This window comes from Microcaecilia unicolor, chromosome 5, assembly GCF_901765095.1.
Source record: "Microcaecilia unicolor chromosome 5, aMicUni1.1, whole genome shotgun sequence".
NCBI classification, from domain to species: Eukaryota; Metazoa; Chordata; class Amphibia; order Gymnophiona; family Siphonopidae; genus Microcaecilia; species Microcaecilia unicolor.
Genome location: NC_044035.1, coordinates 187,893,209 through 187,913,937, shown reverse-complemented (window position 1 = coordinate 187,913,937; position 20,729 = coordinate 187,893,209).

Genomic DNA, 20,729 nt, shown 5'->3' with positions numbered 1-20,729 from the left:
AAGCATAGTAGTGAAATAGCAGTAAAGCATTATAAGACAGTTCTGGATACATGTGGGGTTTCACATGTTTTGTTCTTTGTGATATGTCTTGTTGAAAAGATAGGTCTTCAGTAGTTTGCGGAAGCTGGCTAGTTCAGTAATCGTTTTTAGGTTGCGCGGTAACGAGTTCCAGAATTGTGTGCTCATATAGGAAAAGGTTGATGCGTGCATTAGTTTATATTTTAGACCTTTACAGTTAGGGAAGTGAAGATTAAGGAATGTGTGGGCTGATTGTTTTGGCATTCCTGGGTGGTAGGTCTATCAGGTCTGACATGTAGGCTGGGGCATCACCATGAATGATTTTCCTGCTTATAATCGAAAGAGAAAAACGCCTATAGTGCGACCCAAATCGGGAGATAGACGTTTATCTCCCAAAAACGAATAAATCAGTATAATGGAAACAAAACTTTCAGTGCGTCCGTTTCGCTCGTATGCTCAGATACAAACGCCCAAATAAGGGGCGTGTCGGGGGCGGTGTTACGAGGTGGTCGTCTACAACGTATAACGGATAGCGAAGTGATTTTGGGTGGGCGGGAACATGGGAGTCATTGTTTAGACCCGAAATAAAAGCGACCAGAGCAAGGGGGAAATAGTCTTTAAACCCATTAGCGATTGTGTGGAGTTGGAGAGTGGCGAGATCAGTGTTGGGAGAGCTGAATTGTTGGTTGCAGAGAAAGCTGAGTGTGTAAAGTACCTGTTACGTTCGTCTGTGTGCCCTAGTCGGAACGTTGTCACCCTCACCCGCCTCATTTGTGTCTTACCTTTTGACTTTTCCTTACTCCTCCTCCTTGCTCTATCGGTCCCTTCCCCTCGCCGTATCCCTCTCCATTCACTGTTCCCACGTGTATATTGTATTCCCTGACCTCTGTTTGTCTCTGTGTTGCCTGTACTGTTTGGCGAGTGAGTGGCCAGAGGGCGTGGTGGCTGGCAGTGAGAGATCTGTGTGCTGTTCTTGTTTTACTACTAGTACTAATACTTGCACTGGTGGGGATATGGATGCAGTTAATGCACTGGTGGCTGGCATGGTAGAGGAAGAGGCCACACACCGCAGGAGGTATTCACGGCCCCGAGTGTTCAGGCCCCGCACCACCTTCCTACACCTCACTGACCAGCAGTGTCTAACAAGGTTCAGGTTTGATAGGGCGACCATTGTGCAGCTTTGTGAGCAGCTGAAACCCCTCCTTCAGCCCCAGACCCGTAGGAATAACCCCATCCCTGTCCACCTCAAAATCACTGCCTCTCTCTCTGTCCTGGCCACTGGGAGTTTTCAATCTGTATTAGCTGCTAACACAGGGCTCACCCAGGCTTCTATTTCATACTGTCTCACCCAGTTCCTGGATGCTTTTCTAACTCACGCCTCTCACTACATCACTTTCCCCCCCCCCCCCCCCAGGCCCTGCACAACAACATGGCTGCCTTCTATGCTGTTGCTAGATTCCCCTCGGTCATAGGTGTGATTGATTGCACACACGTAGCCCTCAGACCCCCCCAGGCACACAAAGCCACCTACAGAAACAGGAAGGCATTTCATTCTATGAACATGCAAGTTGTGTGTGATGCCCAGGGGGAAATATTAGACGTGTGTGCCAGGTACCCCGGTTCCACCCACGATGCCTACATCCTACAGCACTCGGGCATCTTCCGCAGTTGAGCTAGGGGAGTTCACTGGTGGATGGCTACTAGGTAAGTACAACATGGATGTACCTATACTATACCTCCTCCACTGGCCAACCCTCCACCCTGCCTTCCTCCACCTCACTCCACAACCCACTATCCTTATCCCCAGGGCCGTGCCGATGCGGTAAGCGAGGTAAGCGCCGCAGGGGGGCGCCCACCTCTGGAGGGTGCCGCCGCAGTGCTTACCCTCGCCCCGGCGCCCCAGCCCAATCGTCGACTTCGGATGTCCCTGCTGCCCTCACAAGCGTAGCGCTTTTGCGAGGCAGCTCGGGCTCTCCCTCCTTCCTTCCTTAGTTCCCGCTCTGGCTCCCCGATCAGCAGCCCCCCCCCCCCGCGTGTTTTAACCTTTACGCGATGTCAATCAATGAAGAACGCACACCAGATTCGTTTCCAGCTTCTCTCTTCACACAGTGTCCCGCCTTCAGCGTCAGCGATGATGCATTTCCTGTTCCCGCAAGGGCGGGACACTGTGTGAAGAGAGAAGCTGGAAACGAGTCTGGTGTGCGTTCTTCATTGATTGACATCGCGTAAAGGTTAAAACACGCGGGGGGGGGGGGGCTGCTGATCGGGGAGCCAGAGCGGGAACCAAGGAAGGAAGGAGGGAGAGCCAGAGCTGCCTCGCAAAAACGCTGCAGCCTGCCACATGTAGGGGGGAGGACAGGGGAGAGGAGAATTGTTGGCCATGTATGGATGCAGGGCAGGGAGAGAGAAGAAATCACTGGACAGGAGGGGAGAGGGCAGAGCAGGGGAGAGAATTGCTGACAGGCATGGATGGGAGGGCAGAGAGGCATGGATGGGAGGGCAGCAGCAGGGCCCAGGGAGAGGACAAATTGCTGGAAGGGGAGGGGAGAGAGGAGGATTGCTAGCTATGGATGCAGCAGGGAAGGGCAGAGAGGGACAAGGATGGACATGGGGGCCCAGGGAGAGGACAAATTGCTGGAAATGGAGGGGAGGGGAGAGAGGAGGATTGCTGGCTATGGATGGAGGAGGGAAGGGCAGAGAGGGACAAGGATGGACATGGGGGCCCAGGGAGAGGACAAATTGCTGGAAATGGAGGGGAGGAGGATTGCTGCCTATGGATGGAGGAGGAGGGAAGCGCAGAGAGGGACAAGGATGGACATGGGGGCCCAGGGAGAGGACAATTTGCTGGAAATGGAGGGGAGGGGAGAGAGGAGGATTGCTGGCTATGGAAGGAGGAGGGAAGGGCAGAGAGGGACAAGGATGGACATGGGGGCCCAGGGAGAGGACGGATTGCTGGCTATGGATGGAGGAGGAGGGAAGCGCAGAGAGGGACAAGGATGGACATGGGGGCCCAGGGAGAGGACAAATTGCTGGAAATGGAGGGGAGGGGAGAGAGGAGGATTGCTGGCTATGGATGGAGGAGGGAAGGGCAGAGAGGGACAAGGATGGACATGGGGGCCCAGGGAGAGGACAAATTGCTGGAAATGGAGGGGAGGGGAGAGAGGAGGATTGCTGGCTATGGATGGAGGAGGGAAGGGCAGAGAGGGACAAGGATGGACATGGGGGCCCAGGGAGAGGACGGATTGCTGGCTATGGATGGAGGAGGAGGGAAGCGCAGAGAGGGACAAGGATGGACACGGGGGCCCAGGGAGAGGACAAATTGCTGGAAATGGAGGGGAGGGGAGAGAGGAGGATTGCTGGCTATGGATGGAGGAGGGAAGGGCAGAGAGGGACAAGGATGGACATGGGGGCCCAGGGAGAGGACAAATTGCTGGAAATGGAGGGGAGGGGAGAGAGGAGGATTGCTGGCTATGGATGGAGGAGGGAAGGGCAGAGAGGGACAAGAATGGACATGGATGGGAGGGCAGGACCCAGGGAGAGAGAAGAAATTGCTGGAAATGGATATAGAGCAAGAAATGAAGAAGAAAGGAGGAAAGTAAAGAAATAAATGGAAAGGAAGCCCTGGAAATGGAGTTAAGAGGACAGATAGCAGCAGACTCAGATACTGGGCCAGCATGATCGGAAAAAGAAAGTCACCAGACAACAAAGGTAAAAAAAAAAATCATTTTATTTTCATTTTAGCGTTTGGAATATGTCCACTTTGAGAATTTACATCTGCTATCTTATTTGCAATGTATAGCAATTTGTTTCTAAGAATATTGCTGACAGTTCCTGTCAGTGTGGCAAGTGGTGAGCGATCATTTTCACCGGGGGGGGGGGGGGGGCGCCAACTGATAGTCTGCAGGGGGGCGCCAGAGACCCTAGGCACGGCCCTGCTTATCCCCCCTCCCCCCCCCGTTCCTGCTCCAAGCAATACACACTCATCTATCTCATTCTGTTTTTCTCCAAAGGTGACTGAGGCTACCCGCAGAGGACGTGGCTCATGACCCCCGTGGTGCACCCACAACCAGGGGCAGAAGAAACCTACAACAGGAGGCATCGGAGCACCCGGGGGATCATTGAGCGGACCTTTGGCTTGTTGAAAAACCGGTTCCGCTATCTGGACCGGTCTGGAGGAGAGCTGCTCTACAGTCCAGAAAAGGTGGCCAAGATCTTTGTGGCGTGCTGCATGCTGCACAGTTTGGCCCAGCGCAGAGGACAGGCCCTCCCAGAGGAGCCACAGCCACCAGAGGAGGCCCCAGATGAGCAGGAAGAGGAGCCCCCTCCACCCCCAGCCCACAGAGCAGAGCTTACTGCTTACCAGCTTGGCGTCAGAGCCAGACAAAGACTCATAGAAACAAGTTTTCTGTGAAAATAAGTGCACATTTATTTGTATTATTCACATAAGTGTTACCATCACACCCCCCACCACCACCCACCAACCCTCACCCTCCAGCATGTACCGTCACTTTCCCCGTCCCCCTCCCCCGTCCCCTCTTACCCCTCCCACGGACTTCCTTTGCAGCTGGTGCTGCTGGGGAAGTCTGTTCAGACTCCTCTGATGGGCTGCTCCCACTGTCCTCCTCCGTATCCACACAGCAGCCTGCGGCTTCGGCTGCGCTGTGGAAATCTGGCCACCTTGTTGGCTGTAGCCTGGCCACAGGACCCAGAAGGGGAGCTGGTTTGGTGGGTGCTGCACTAGTGGCTGCGGAGGCGGACGATCTCAACGCCCACCTCTTAGCTGGTGGTTGCTGCCCACTGGAGGAGGTGGATGGCAGGTCTTGCTGCAGCAGCACCGGTGGAGTAGGTGCTGTGACCTGAGGGCGCAGGCCTTCAATGCTGTGCTGCAGCTGTTGGAGTTGCTGGAGCACCTCCTGGTGGGCTTGGTGCTGCGCCTGGAGCACCTCCTGGTGGGCTTGGCGCTGCGCCTGCAGTGCCTCCCGCTGCAGCTCTAAGTTTTGCTGCCAGTACTCATCCAAGCGCACATTGTGCCGCAGCAAATCAGTGGCCAGCCGCAGTAGTTGCCTCCTTTGGCTGGATGGCCTCTGGCGAGGAGCTGGCCCCCTATATGCATCCTCCTCATCAGCAAAGTCAACTGGTGGTAGAGGTCCAGCCTCTGCTGGTGGTGCTGGTGCTGGTGGAGGTTGAGCCTCTACTGCTGGTTCTGCTGCTGCAGGTGGTGGAGGTACAGCCTCTACTGCTGCTGCAGCAGGTGGTGGAGGCAGAGGCTGTACTGCTGGTGCTGCAGGCGGTGGAGGTTGAGGCTGTACTGCTGCTGTAGGTGGTGGAGGTTGAGGCTGTCCTGCTGGTGTAGGTGGTGGAGGTTGAGGCTGTCCTGCTGGTGTAGGCCTTTGTTGGGATTGGAGGCCACTAGGGCCAGCCTCATCAGAGTCATCACCTGTATAGCACAAGGGTGAGGAAGTGTGTTGGTGAAAATAACTCACTTTTGTCTTTCAGCATTCATATACATTGCCCCACACTTCATGACCCAGCAAAGAGAGATGGTGAGGAGGAATGGAATTGACACCCATGTGAAAGACAGCACCACAGGCAGCTGGGTACAGGTGGTGGACAGACAGCCAAGAGAGGGACACTGCTCGCTCACAATTTTGTGGACAAGCTGTTTGTTGTATATTTGTTAAAGTGAAGGACATTTGAGCATGTCTTGTGTTACTACTGACTTGGTAGACTGCCTAGAACTGCTTTATGACCCCGATTACAGGCTCCTTGTTGCATGCATGTGGCCCACACTGACTAGAGCACAGAGGTGACAGAAGGAAATAGGCACAGTTTGGTGATGGGAAAATAGGAGGGAATAGGAAGGAAGGGCCCCAAAGTTGTGCCACAGTAGTAACCTACACACACCCATAGGAGCCAAGTGTAAAGTATTATTGGGGGTGCTAAGCCCAGTGCAAAGAACCCCTCCCTGGACACCTACATGATATTTCCTCAATATTGGGGGTGCTCAAACACCCACAGCACCCACAGAGTCTGCTCCTAGGACACACATTAATACTACCACTACTCAAATAGAGCTTACAATTTAATTAAGATGCACACACAGGACAAGTAAGAGGGAAGCCAATGACTACGGTAGGGATAGGGAGTAAGGGTACAGAGCAACTGAGTAGGGGTTAGGAGGTCAGGACACCATCATAAAGGTGGGCGTTTATTCCACATATGAAGACAGCCTGAGACACACCCTGGTGAAACTCCTCCCCCCACCTCCCTCCTCCTGCCCCCCCACTCCTCACCTCCCTCCCCCTGGCCCCAACTTGTATAACACAGTGTAGAGCAGCACAACAGATACCCCAACCTCATAATGGACAACCGACCTGAGCCCTCAGGCTGGGCCGAGGTGTCAAGGGACCCGATCCCGTGGATGCCCTCCTGGGGTAGGACAGCATGAACCATCAGCTCCATGGGGGTGAGGTTGGCTGTGTCATGTGATGCGGGATTGGCCCCAGCCTTCCTCCTCACATCCCTCCTCAGCTTGCGCCACTTCCGCTTACAGTCCTTGACGTCTCTCCCACAATGGAACACTGCATTCAGCCTGTCACGTACCGCCTCCCATTCCCGCTGCTTTGTGGTCACAGCCAGCCTCTGCCCTGTGGGAGCAAACAGATTGGCGTGCCTTTGCTCTATCTCCTGCAGCAGAAGCTCCACCTCTACATCACTAAAATTACCTTTCCGGGTTGGGGGCTGGCGTGGCGGCATTGTACCAATGGGGTTTCGAAAATATGGAGTGGGCATTTAAATCATCGCCAGGAACACCCATGTTGGACGGGGGATAGGCGTGTCTGATATGGACGCTTTAATTTCGATTACACAACAATTCCTAAACGTGCCCAGCTGAGGTAGCGATTTGAAGCGAGTGATTTCGATTATGGGTAGATAACTATGGGCATCCCCACCTGCCTTCCCCTTCTTGATTGCCATTTAACCCGTGATTTTATGCTTAGTTTCTACTTCTAGAAAAGGTTTCAGTTTAAAACTATGGGGAAAATGCCTATTTCTAGAGAAAATTTCAGTTTAAAACTATGGGAAAAGGGTTTGTACACTATGAGGGGCATAATTGAACGCGAACACCCATCTCCATGGGTGTCTATGTCCGAAATCGGGTACGTGAAGAAGCGGGACAGACCGTATTTTCGAAAAAAATGGGCGTCCATCTTTTGTTTCGAAAATACGGTTTGGACGGACCAAATGCCATCGATTTGGTCCTTTCTGAGCTGGGAGTTTTTTGGGTTTTTTTTGTGATAATGGAAAATAAAAACATCCAGCTCAGAAACGTCCTAATCCAAGCCATTTGGTCATGGGAGGGACAAATGTACCACACTGCCATAGCTCTTAGGGGTGAAGGGGGCAACTACATGTGGGTACAGTGGGTTTCAGAGGCCTCCCATTTACCACCACAAGTTTTTTGTTGTTGTTTTTGTTACATTTGTACCCCGCGCTTTCCCACTCATGGCAGGCTCAATGCGGCTTACATGGGGCAATGGAGGGTTAAGTGACTTGCCCAGAGTCACAAGGAGCTGCCTGTGCCTGCAGTGGGAATCAAACTCAGTTCCTCAGTTCCCCAGGACCAAAGTCCACCACCCTAACCACTAGGCCACTCCTCCACTCCATACAGGTGGGGGGGAGATGGGCCTGGGTCTGCCTGCCTGAAGTGCACTGCAGTACCCACTAAAAGTGCTCCAGGGACAGGACTTGTTGCTGCTGTATAACCTTGGCACACCAGTTGACACCTGAAGACTAATCTCGCTGAAAACGTCCTTTATTTGAATAAGCACCTTTACTCACAGTTAACTGCAGATCAGAGGTTGTGCCCCACTGGCAACGAGTCTCGCTGGTACTGAGATTATCAGTAGGTCCGAGCTGGCAGAATGGTGTACAATGCCCTCTTTTAGCAACATTCAAGGTAAGAACTAAGTGCTATAACATGGCTAACACATGAACAGGATCTAAAACTGGCTTACAAAAATGGCCACTACCTCATGGACTAACGGAATCAAAACAGGGCACACTCTGACCCAGTAAGCAGAGGGAAAAGCACCATGGGAGTAGAGCCTACCAACTACCAACATCGTGAGCATTTAACACAAGCTAGTGGAATCACGGAGCCCAATACCCTACACCCACCAGAATGCATTGCTGATGTGACTCTGCAATGCCCTTAACAGAAAAGGTGTCACACTCACCCGAGACCCACATCAGAACCAGGGAAAGGCTGTCAGAGGATAGAACACATTCTGCTGTCATGGAGGTGGGTATGGAATTTGAGGCTGGCATGCAGGCTGGGAAAAAAAGTTTGTAAAGTGAGTTTTTTTTGGTGGGAGGGGGTTAGTGACCACTGGGGAAGTCAGGGCAGGTGATCCCCGATTCCCTCCAGTGGTCATCTGGTCAGTTGGGGCACTTTTTTGGGACTTGTTTGCGAAAAAAAAGGTCCAAAAAAAGTGACCCAAAATCGCGGTTAAAAACACCTTTTTTTTTCGATTATCAGCTAAAGACGCCCATCTCTCGGCCGATAACCATGCCCCAGTCCAGCCTTCGCCACGCCTCTGACACGCCCCCGTCAACTTTACTCGTTCCTGCGATGGAGTGCAGTTGAAGACGCCCAAAATCGGCTTTCGATTATACCGATTTGGGCGCATGCAAGAGAAAGACGTCCATCTCCCGATTTAGGTTGGAATATGGGCATTTTTCTCTTTCGATTATAAGGTGGTATGGCAACTAGTTAATGATGCTTGCTTTTCTCTTCCTCTCTCTTTTTATTCCCCCCTTAATATAAACTAGGTCCTGCTAGCTTTTCCCTCTCTCTCTCTCTCTCTTTTTATTCCCCCTCAATACTAAACTAGATCCTGCAGTGCCTGTTAGATTCTATCTGTTAATGCTGTGGTACAAAGCTTTTAAAACTAAGTGGAAAAGACTATGGAGATTAGTTGTTAAAATTTGCTTTTTATATTTTTATTTTGCCTAACACTAACCTACAATTCCTCCTTTAAACCCCAATCTTTAAGTTCCCAAAGCACAAAGCAAAGTAGCGTTCACTTACCAGAGAAATGCCCTCTTCTCTCAGAACTTCTCAGAAAGAAAGTTCAGTGGGACCTTTCCTCTTTATATAGTTTTGAATCTAAGGGGCCTCTTTTAAACAGGCTCTTTGAAGCTGACTCAGCAACCTATGCAAGTATTCTACTTCCCCACACCTTAATTAACACTTAATTGATGTCGCTGGATGAGCTACCTCTCCAGCAGCCAAGGAACAGAAAATAACTGCCTTTTAGAACAAGAGTTTTTGGCTGTTTAGTTTCTACTTCTAGAAAAGGTTTCAGTTTAAAACTATGGGAAAAATACCTATTTCTAGAGAAAATTTCAGTTTAAAACTATGGGAAAAGGGTTTGTACACTATCAGGGTTATTTTTTAAAGTAATCGCCGGGCATCTTCCGACATAAATCGGGAGATGGCCGGCAATCTCTCAAAAGCGGCGAAATCGGTATAATCGAAAGAGGCTTTTTTGACAGCATCGCTGCTTTCCCGTCACTTCACCGGTGAAAGTTCAATGGGGCATGTCGGCAGCGTAGCGAAGGCGGGACATGGGCCGGCGTGGGTGTGGCTACCAGATGGCCGGCTTTCGTGGATAATGGGAAAAAAAGCGGCGTTAATCAGTATTTCGCCGGGTTTACTTGGTCCTTTTATTTTCACGACCAAGCCTAAAAAAGGTGCCCCAACTGACCAGATGACCACCGGAGGGAATGGGGGATGACCTCCCCGTACTCCGCCAGTGGTCACCAACCCCCTCCCACACTAAAAAAATAAAAATAAAAATCTTTTTTTACCAGCCTGTATGCCAGCCTCAAATGTCATACCCAGCTCCCTGAAAGCAGTATGCAAGTCCCTGGAACAGTTTTTAATGGGTGCAGTGCACTTCAGGCAGGCAGACCCAGGTCCATCCCCCCTACCCTACTTGTTACACTTGTGGTGGTAAATGTTAAGCCCTCCAAACCCACCCAAAACCCACTGTACCCACATGTAGGTGCCCCCCTTCACCCATAAGGGCTATGGTAATAGTGTAGAGTTGTGGGGAGTGGGTTTGGGGGGGATTTGGGGGGCTCAACACCCAAGGTAAGGGAGCTATGCACCTGGGAGCTTTTTTTGTATTTAAAAAAAAAATTGGAAGTGCCCCCTAGGGTGCCCGGTTGGTGTCCTGGCATGTGAGGGGGACAAGTGCACTACAAATGCTGGCTCCTCCCATGACCAAATGCCTTGGATTTCGCCAGGTTTGAGATGGCCGGCATTTTTTTCCATTATCGCTGAAAAACAGAACCGGCGTTCTCAAACCTGGCGAACTCTAGCACTTGGCTGGGCTAAACCATATTATCGGAAAAAAAGATGCCCAGCCATCTTTTTCGATAATGCGGTTCTGGCCAGCTGTTGCGCCGCCACCAAAATAGATCGCCTCAAAGTCAATATTTCGCCGGCGACGTTCGATTATGCCCCTCTATGGCAACTAGTTAATGATGCTTGCTTTTCTCTCCCTCTCTCTTTTTATTCCCCCTTTAATACTAAACTAGGTCCTGCTTGCTTTTCCCTCTCTCTCTCTCTTTTTATTCCCCCTTAATACTAACCTAGATCCTGCAGTGCCTGTTAGATTCTATCTGTTAATGCTGTGGTACAGAGCTTTTAAAACTAAGTCGAAAAGACTATGGAGATTAGTTGTTAAAATTTGCTTTTTATAGTCATGTGTTCATCAGTCTTTGTACTTTCTGAAAGAGTGAAAAATAGATTCACATTTACCCGTTCCACACCACTTATATCCCCCTCAGCTGTCTTTTTTCCAAGCTGAAGAGCTCTAACCTCTTTAGCCTTTCCTCATATGAGGGGAGATCCATCCCCTTTATCATTTTGGTCACTCTGTGAACCTTTTCTAATACTGTTGTATCTTTTTTGAGATATGGCGACCATAATCAAACACAATACTCAAGGTGAGGTCGCACCATGGAGCTACAGAGGCATTATAATATTCTTGGTCTTATTTGCCATCCCTTTCCTAATAATTCCTTTTTTGCTTTTTTGGCCGCCGCTGCACACTGGGCAGAAGATTTCAGCATATTGTCTACAATGATACCTAGTTCTTCTCCTTGGGTGATGATTCCTAAGGTGGACCCTATTATCAGGTAACTATGATTTGGATTATTCTTCCCAATGTCCATCAGCTTGCATTTGTCCATGTTAAATTCCATCTGTCATTTGGATACCCAGTCTTCTGATTTCCTAAGATCTTGCTGCAATTTTTTACACTCCACCTATGTTTTGACAACTTTGAATAGTTTTGTGTCATCTGCAAATTTTATCACCTCACTTGTTGTTCTGATTTCCAGATTATTTATAAATATGTTAAATAGCACCGGTCCCAGTACAGGTCCCTGCGGCACTCCACTATTCACCCTCTTCCATTGAGAAAATGGCCATTTAACCCTTCCCTCTGTTTTCTGTCCAATAACCAGTTCCTAATCCACAGGAGGACATTGCCTCCTATCCCATTATTTTTTAATTTTCTCAGTAGTCTCTCATGAGGAACTTTGTCAGACACTTTCTGAAAATCTAGATACACTACATCAACCAGCTCACGTTTATTCACGCCTTCAAAAAAATGAAGCAAATTGGTGAGGCAAGACTTCCCTCGGCTGAACACATACTGACTCTGTCCCATTAATCCATGTTTGTCTGTGTGTTCCATAATTTTATTCTTTATAATAGTTTCCACTATAATAGTTTCCACTATTTTGCCTGGCACTGAAATCAGGCTTACCGATCTATGATTTCCAAGATCATACCTTATGCATCCAGCTTCTCCTATATAAGCACACAACTATGGAACGCATTACCAAACGCCGTGAAAACAACGTATGACCACCTAAACTTCCGGAAATCACTAAAAACTAACCTGTTCAAAAAGGCATACCCAACCGATCCAAATTAAATGCCTGAACCCTGCAACACAACGAAACCAAAGCTCGAACTGAACATAACTTAACTCTTCCCCCCTACGATTCCCTAATGTGTCTGTTACACATGATCTTTATTCTACCACAACATCACTTTGTATTTGTTCATGCCGGAATTGGCGATCACCATTACGGTACTATGTAAGCCACATTGAGCCTGCAAATAGGTGGGAAAATGTAGGATACAAAAGTAACAAATAAATAAATAGTAGTCTTGCCCTTTCTAAACTTGATCAAGGATTTTTTCACCAGAGGTATGAAAGAATAAGCCATTCAGAAGATATATTTCTTAAAGAAGAGAGAAGGCATTTTTTTTGTTTAGGGGTGTCACAAATTGCTCCACCATATGTGCACTTCACTCGGAGGCAGACATACCACGGAATGCCAGCTCAAAGAGTTATCATTTAGGCCAACTTTTGTGGTATGTGGTATCCCTTCTACTATGGCCTCTGAAGTTAAGTACCACCCTGTCTTTAGACAGTCTGTGGGGCCAAAACAATATGAATCTCAGCCCTCCCCCCCTTTCCTTCTAACAGTCTTCTTGGTTCAAGAAGAATGCTCCAGGAAAAGTGGTGATGGTTTTCCTTTGTAGCATTCTAACCCTGCTCTATTACTACCAGTCTTTTCTAGCTCTTACATAGATCAAACAGCTGATCTGAGCTACATTGAACGGAGTAGGTAGGTGTAAATTAACAGTAACATAGTAGATGACAGCAGATAAAGACCTGAACACCACTATCACCACTCCTTTTCAACCTAATGATGACCCCACTAGCCAAGTCCTTATCCAATCAAGGCCTCAAACCTTTCATATACGTAGACGACATCACAATTTACATCCCATACAAACATGACCTTACAGAAATCACCAAAGAAATCAATCTCAGCCTAAACATCATGAACTCATGGGCAAATTCATTTCAACTAAAACTTAATGCAGAAAAAACACACAGTCTCATCCCAATATAACACGAACAAACCCACCAACATAACCACCTCAAACTACACTCTCCCTATCTCAGACAGCTTGAAAATTCTCGGAGTCATAATCGACCAGTAAAAACTACAATGAAGAAAATGTTCCACTCAATGTGGAAGCTCAAACGCAGGGCCGGTCTTAGCAAGTATGGGGCCCTATGCAGACCAATTTGGTGGGGCCCCATCCTAGCCGCACCCCACCATAGCCCCACCCCACTGTAGCCCCGCCCCCACCATAGCTCCACCCCATTGATAAGATTATTTCATTTTTAGAACATTTTTTTATTTATTAAATTTCAAATAAAGACAAATGAAGCTAAACTTGTACAAAAAACTGATTGAAATAATAAGCACAATGCTATCATGAAACCTCCCCTCCCCAGAAATTATTCAGTTCCAGTACAATTAGTAGTTCCAATTCTCATAACAAAGGAGAATAAAGGAAAAATATTAAGAAAAGATTCAGTACTTTCAAATTCCCCTATTACTCTGTAATCCATATATGCAATAAAATAAAAATGAAATGAAAAGATATACAATAAAATAAAGTGATATGTAAAATATAATGTACAATATAAAAACATATAGACCACCAAGGTATTAAAATTGTTTTAAAATATATACCACAACTCTCTGACTCAAGAAGACTCCGACTCTGTCATCCATAATTGTCTGACAACACACAGAAAAAAAATAAGTAAAAAAAAAAAAAGTCACAATTAATACCTTATACACCAATATACCAGCCATACGGAAAATGCAGATTATCAACAATATGAAGCTAGCAAGGGATCATAATATCACAATTCTCATGCAGAGCCACAAAATACCCTTTTAGAGATAGTGTGTCATGATTTAGGCTTTACACCATTTCCGATGTTTGGTGCCACCTTAGTAAGGCCAACACACAATCTCTCCACTGCAAAACACTATACACAAACGTGTGCAAAAACACACTCATAACCTTAACAAACCATAAACAGCACTAATTCCAAGGACAGGACGAGCTACAACCTTATGCGTGGCGTGGAAAGGCAACTGTAATTACACTGGGCTCTAAAACACCAGTGCACAACCTAGTGAAAAAAAACAAAACAAAACAAAAAGGGCTGCAAACTATACACTAGCAGAATACTGCACCTTCCTTGATCACACCTGAAAAACACATGAATGCAAAATACTGAACTGGAAAGTTACCTCAAGAAGTCAGACTCAGCATGCAGCAATACTACAAAAATTAAAACTTACATGAAAAATATCACAGATGCTCATTTCCAAAAATTGACATATTCCAATTAATAAATCCTGAATAAAATAGTTTTTTCTACCTTTGTTGTCTGGTGACTTTGTTTTTCTGATCATGCTGGCTCAGTATCCGATTGTGCTGCTATCTGTCCTCTTAACTCCATTTCCAGGGCTTCCTTTCCATTTATTTCTTTACTTTCCGCCTTTCTTCTTCATTTCTTGCCCTACATCCGTAAGTAAAAGCTGGGTCCTCCGCAGACTTGACTGTCCAGTGGATCCAGCTTCTGCCTATTTTCTATATCCATGTGCACTTTTTCTCCTCTCTTCATTTTCCCTCACCTCATCTCCTTCCTCACTCTTCCCTCGCCTCCATCCATGTCCAGCATTTCTTCTCTCTCCTCCATCCACCCATGTCCAGCGACCGTCCTGCCCCCCCTGCCATCCACCTATGTCCAGAAACCCCCCTCCCCTGCCATCCACCCATGTCCAGCGCCCCTCCTGTCCTCCCTGCCTGTCCCTGCCATCCACCTATGTCCAGAAGCCCCCCTCCCCTCCATCCACCCCATGTCCAGCGACCCTCCTATCCCCCCTGCCAACTGCCATCCACCTATGTCCAAAAACCCCCTCCCCTGCCATCCACCCATGTCCAGCGCCCCTCCTGTCCTCCCTGCCCGCCCCTGCCATCCACCTATGTCCAGAAGCCCCCCTCCCCTCCATCCACCCCATGTCCAGCGACCCTCCTGTCCCCCCTGCCAACTGCCATCCACCTATGTCCAGAAACCCCCTCCCCTCCATCCACCCATGTCCAGCGCCCCTCCTGTCCTCCCTGCCCGCCCCTGCCATCCACCTATGTCCAGAAGCCCCCTCCCCTCCATCCACCCCATGTCCAGCGACCCTCCTGTCCCCCCTGCCAACTGCCATCCACCTATGTCCAGAAACCCCCTCCCCTCCATCCACCCATGTCCAGCGCCCCTCCTGTCCTCCCTGCCTGCCCCTGCCATCCACCTATGTCCAGAAGCCCCCTCCCCTCCATCCACCCCATGTCCAGCGACCCTCCTGTCCCCCCTGCCAACTGCCATCCACCTATGTCCAGAAACCCCCTCCCCTCCATCCACCCATGTCCAGCGCCCCTCCTGTCCTCCCTGCCCGCCCCTGCCATCCACCTATGTCCAGAAGCCCCCCTCCCCTCCATCCACCCCATGTCCAGCGACCCTCCTGTCCCCCCTACCAACTGCCATCCACCTATGTCCAGAAACCCCCTCCCCTCCATCCACCCATGTCCCGCGACGCGAGTCTCCTCGTTCCCCTGCTGCTCCCCCTCCCTCCAGCCACCCGAGACCCCTCCCGTCTGAGCCCCCCCTCCCCAACCCGCCAAACGACCCTCTTCTGTCAGACGGGAGGGGTCTCGGGTGGCTGGAGGGAGGGGGAGCAGCAGCAGGGGAACGAGGAGACTCGCGTCACGGGACATGGGTGGAGGGCAGGCGAGCATGGTCGGAGAGGCGAGGCGCACCGCGCGGGGCCCCCTTAGGCACGGGGCCCTATGCGGCCGCTTCGGTCGCCTCTGCCTAAGACCAGCCCTGCTCAAACGAGTAAAATCTTTTTCCCCGAGAGAAATATTTTGCAACTTGGTACAATCTATGGTACTAAGCCACCTAGACTACTGTAATGGTATCTATGCAGGATGCAATGAACAAATCATAAAGAAACTCCAAACTGCTGAAAACACAGCAGCCAGACTTATATTTGGAAAAAGAAATTCGAAATCGCCAAACCCCTACGAGCACTGGCTCCCAATCAAAGAACACATCACATTCAAAATCTGCACTGTGGTTCACAAAATCATCTACAGAGAAGCCCCCGGTTACATGACAGACCTCATAGACCTACCAACCAGAAACACATCAAGATCAACACGAACATACCTAAATCTCCATCACCCAAGCTGCAAAGGACTCAAATACAAATCAACCTATGCATCCAGCTTCTCCTATATAAGCATACAACTATGGAACGCATTACCAAAAGCCGTGAAAACAACATATAACCACCTGAAATTCTGGAAATTACTAAAAACTAACGTTCAAAAAGGCATACCCTAACGATACAACTTAAATGCTTTAGCCCAGCAACACAACAAAACCAAAGCTCATACTGGACATAACTTAACTCTTCTTCTTACGATTCCCCAATGTGTCTGTCACACATGAACTTTACTTTATCACAACCTGACTTTGTATTTGTTGTAACCAGTATTGGCGATCGCCTCTACAGTACTATGTAAGCCACATTGTAAGGAGGAGGTGATCCACTGAGGTAGATGAAATGTAACAAATAAATAAATATAGTCCATCCAGTGTGCCCGAGCAGATAAACTCATTTCATAAAGGTATAAGGTCCAACGTGTGTATACCTGATCTTGATTTGTTCATTCCATTTTCAGGGCATAGACTGTAGAGGTCTACCTGGCACTGTCCTTCTGAAGATGTAATCGAAGTCCTTGAAAAGCTCCAGTCCAGCCCATCCATATCTATCCAGGCTACGATCAGGGCACAGACCAAAACGTCCGCCTAGCACTGGCTATACTTCCCAATTACCAGTGTTGCCACCTAGTTTCCGCTAAGCTTCTTTGGATTAATTCCTTCTAAACAGGATTCCTGCGTGTTTATCCCACGCATTTTTTAAATTCTGTTACGGTTTTCATCTCCACTGCCTGCCGCAGGAGAGCATTCCAAGTATCCACCACCCTCGCAGTGAAAAAATACTTCCTCACATTATTCCTTTCCTGAGTTGGTCCCCCTTCAACCTCAATTCATGTCCTCTAGTTATACCACCTTCCTGTTTCTGGAAGAGGTTTGTTTGCTGTTTAATACCTTTTAAATACCTGATCATCTGTATCATATCAGTCCTGGTTCTTCTTTCCTCCAGGGTATACACGTTCAATTCATCAAGTCTTTCCTCGTCCATCTTGCTATGCAAATGGCATACACATATCATTTTTGTCGCTCTTCTTTGAACTGCTTCCAGTCTTTTTACATCTTTAGCAAGATACGGCCTCCAAAACTGAACACAAAACTCCAAGTAAGGCCTCACCAACGACTTGTACAGGGGCATCAACACCTCCTTTCTTTTGCTGGTTATACCCTTCTCAACGCAGCCTAGCATCCTGGCCGCGGCACTGCCTTGTCACATTGTTTTGTCACCTTGAGGAACTCAGACACCATCACCCCAAGGTCTCACTCCTGAGCCAAGTTTACCAATCTCTCCCCTCCTATCTGGTATATCACTTTTGGATTTTTGCAACTGAAGTGCATCACTCTGCCTTCTTAGCATTAACTTTTAACTTCTAGACCCTCAACCATTCTTCCATTTGGAGATCCCTTCTCATGGTTTCTACATCCTCTATTGACTTATCTTTGTGTCATCCGCAAAAAGGCAAACTTTTTTATTTAGATTTTGCTCACGCCTTTTTCAGTAGTAGCTCAAGGTGAGTTACATTCAGGTACACTGGATATTTCTCTGTCCCAGGAGGGCTCACAATCTAAGTTTGTACCTGAGGCAATGGAGGGTTAAGTGATTTGCCCAAGATCACAAGGAGCAGCAGCGGGATTTGAACCAGCCACATCTGGGTTGCAAGACCAGTGCTCTAACCACTAGGCCACTCCTCCACTAGTTTACTTTCTAACCCACTAACAGTGTCTCTTACAAATATATTAAACAGAGTCGGCCCCAGCATTGACCCCTGAGGCACTCCACTGCTCACTTTCCTTTCTTCTGAGTAGATTCCATTTACCACCACGCTCTGTCACCTGTCAGTCAACCAGTTTCCAATCCATTTCACCACTTTGGGTCCTAAGTTCAGCCTTCTCAGCTTATTCACGAGTGTTCTGTGAGGGACCGTATCAAAGGCTTTGCTGAAATCCAAGTAGATTACATCTAGTGCATGTCCTTTATTCAGTTCATTGGTCACCCATTCAAAGAAGTCAATCAGATTCGTTTGGCAGGATTTTCCTTTAGTAAAGCCATGTTGCCTCGCATCCTGCAATCTGTTGGCTTCTAGAAAGTTAACTATCCTTTCCTTCAGCAGCAACTCTATTATTTTTCCTATCACCAACGTGAGACTCACTGGCCAGTAGTTTCCCATTTCTTCTTTGTCCCCACTTTTGTGAAGAGGGACATCAACTCATCTCCAGTCCAGAAGAACTTCTCCCATCTCTAAAAATCTATTAAATAAATCCAGGAAACAGTTACTATTGGATAAACCAGGCGCATTTAGGCCCCTTGCTAAAGACAATATTTTTTTATGCCATAAGCTTAGCCTGGTAGCCAAGAAAGTAATTTTGCGATATTGGACATCCTCAGACCCTCTGGCGTTTTGGCATTGGCGAAACCAGGTGCATATGCTGGCTAGCTGGGAGGCTAAAGAGGCTAGAGGTTCCCATAAATGCAGATGATTATTTTTGAAGATTTGGAATCCTTATCTACAAATACTGAGTCCACAGGGCTGCAGTCTTCTTCTTAACAATATATAGGAATGGTAGGCCTTGTTTGCAGAGCCACTTAGTGTCATCGGGTTTGGGGTCTCACATTGGAATAATAAAATGGGTAGTAGAAGGAAGGGAGGAGGGGGAGGACTTGGGAGGGACGAGAGACTAAAGGATGGGATAGAGGTTACAGGAGGTAGGGGATAATTCTTAGCAAGGTCATAAGGACGGGGTAAGGAGGGGTGATCTGAGAGGAAGAGGGGGATTGCTCAAAGAGAGGGATAATAGTATTGGATCTGGGTTCAGGGAGCTTATTGTTAACAAAGAGATCTCTTGCTCAAGTTGGTTTTATTATGTAAGTTTTATAATAATAATAATAATATTCAGTAATACACACACTGGCACTTGCCTAATAAATGGGGGGAGGGATGGGGGTGGGATGGGGAGGGAATGGATACAAAATTGGATAATAGCATTATTGACATGTACTAATTCAATTTTCATTAAGCAGTAATGTTAGCTGTTCTGGCAGTTTAAGTTTATTGTACGTTATTGCTGTTGAATTACCAATAAAAAATTGTTGAAACATAAATAAATCCAGGACTTCTTTAAGCTCCCTCTGTATCCTGGAATGTATCCCATCTGGCCCCATAGCTTTGTCCACTGCCAGATTTTCAAGCTGCTTATAAACGCTTTCTTCCATGAATGGTGCAATATTGTCACGTTTACAAGCTGGAACTGGGTTTGTGAGCCCTTGGGCCACTGCCGAGGAGCCGCAGTGGCAGGCAAAACCACCCCACGCTAGAGACAGGGCAGATCTCTGACAAACAGTTAGGCTTCACCTGCACCTGGCCACTTTTCACCAAGAGTTGAGCTCCAGGCTTCAGGTAGCCAGCAGGACTTACTGGACAGGGCAGGACTGGATAACAGCTAGGCAGCACAGGGACAGCAAGGCAGGGAAAGGATAGGCTAAAGGACAAGACTGAAAGCTGCGAGCAGCCACTGAAACAGGGAACAAACACAGCTAGACTAAAGACTGAACTGAAAGCTGCAAGCAGCCACTGAAGCAGGGGACAAACACAGATAAACCCAGAACTAGACAAAGACCTACAAACAAGACACAAGACTGGGAAACAAGCAATACAGTAAACAAGTAATACCCTAAACTAAACATAGACTAACTAGAACAGGCAAGACTTCAGGCAAGAACAAGAGCAAGGAAACAAACTCAGGCTGAAGTGCAACAAGCACCAACATACCAGGGCCTTAGATGCAATGCAAAGGAAAAGCAGCAAGGTTTCAGAATGGCTAATAAGCCCAGCAGCACCTGGAGCTCACTGCAACAATCACCAGGAAACTACGGGTGCTGTGTAGGTTCAATCCAAGCAAGCAAGTCGGCAGTACGGAAGATCCGGACCGGACTGGCCTGAAATCTGGAACGGGTGACGGTCCACAGCAGCCACCGGTTCTGGCCACCAGAGGGCGAGGTGAGCACAGGCGTAACAAATATCCACTCCATTCCCAGATATACGTTCAGCAGTCAACCGTGGTCCTTCTCCAGGGTTCTCTTCTGTGAAGATGGAAGAGAAGTACTTTTCAGCACGTTTTCTTTATCCTCGTCGCTCTCCACAAAGCCATTCTCAGCATCTTTCAGTCTTACAATTCCATTCCTATCTTTTCTCCTTTCCCCAGTATATCTGAAAAAGGTCTTGTCACCTCTCTTTACATTTTTAGCCATTTTTTCTTCTGCCTGTGCTTTTGCTGGTCGTATTTCCCTCTTGGCTTGTTTGAGTTTAAGCCAATAATCTCTTCCGTGATTCTCCTATTGTGTTCTTCTGTATTGTTTGAACGAAGCTTCTTTTGCCCTTATTTTTTCAGCCACCTGTTTATAGAACTGTATAGGCTTCCTGTTTCTCTTCTTTTTGTTCATTTTCCTTGTGTAAATATCAGTTGCCATACTTA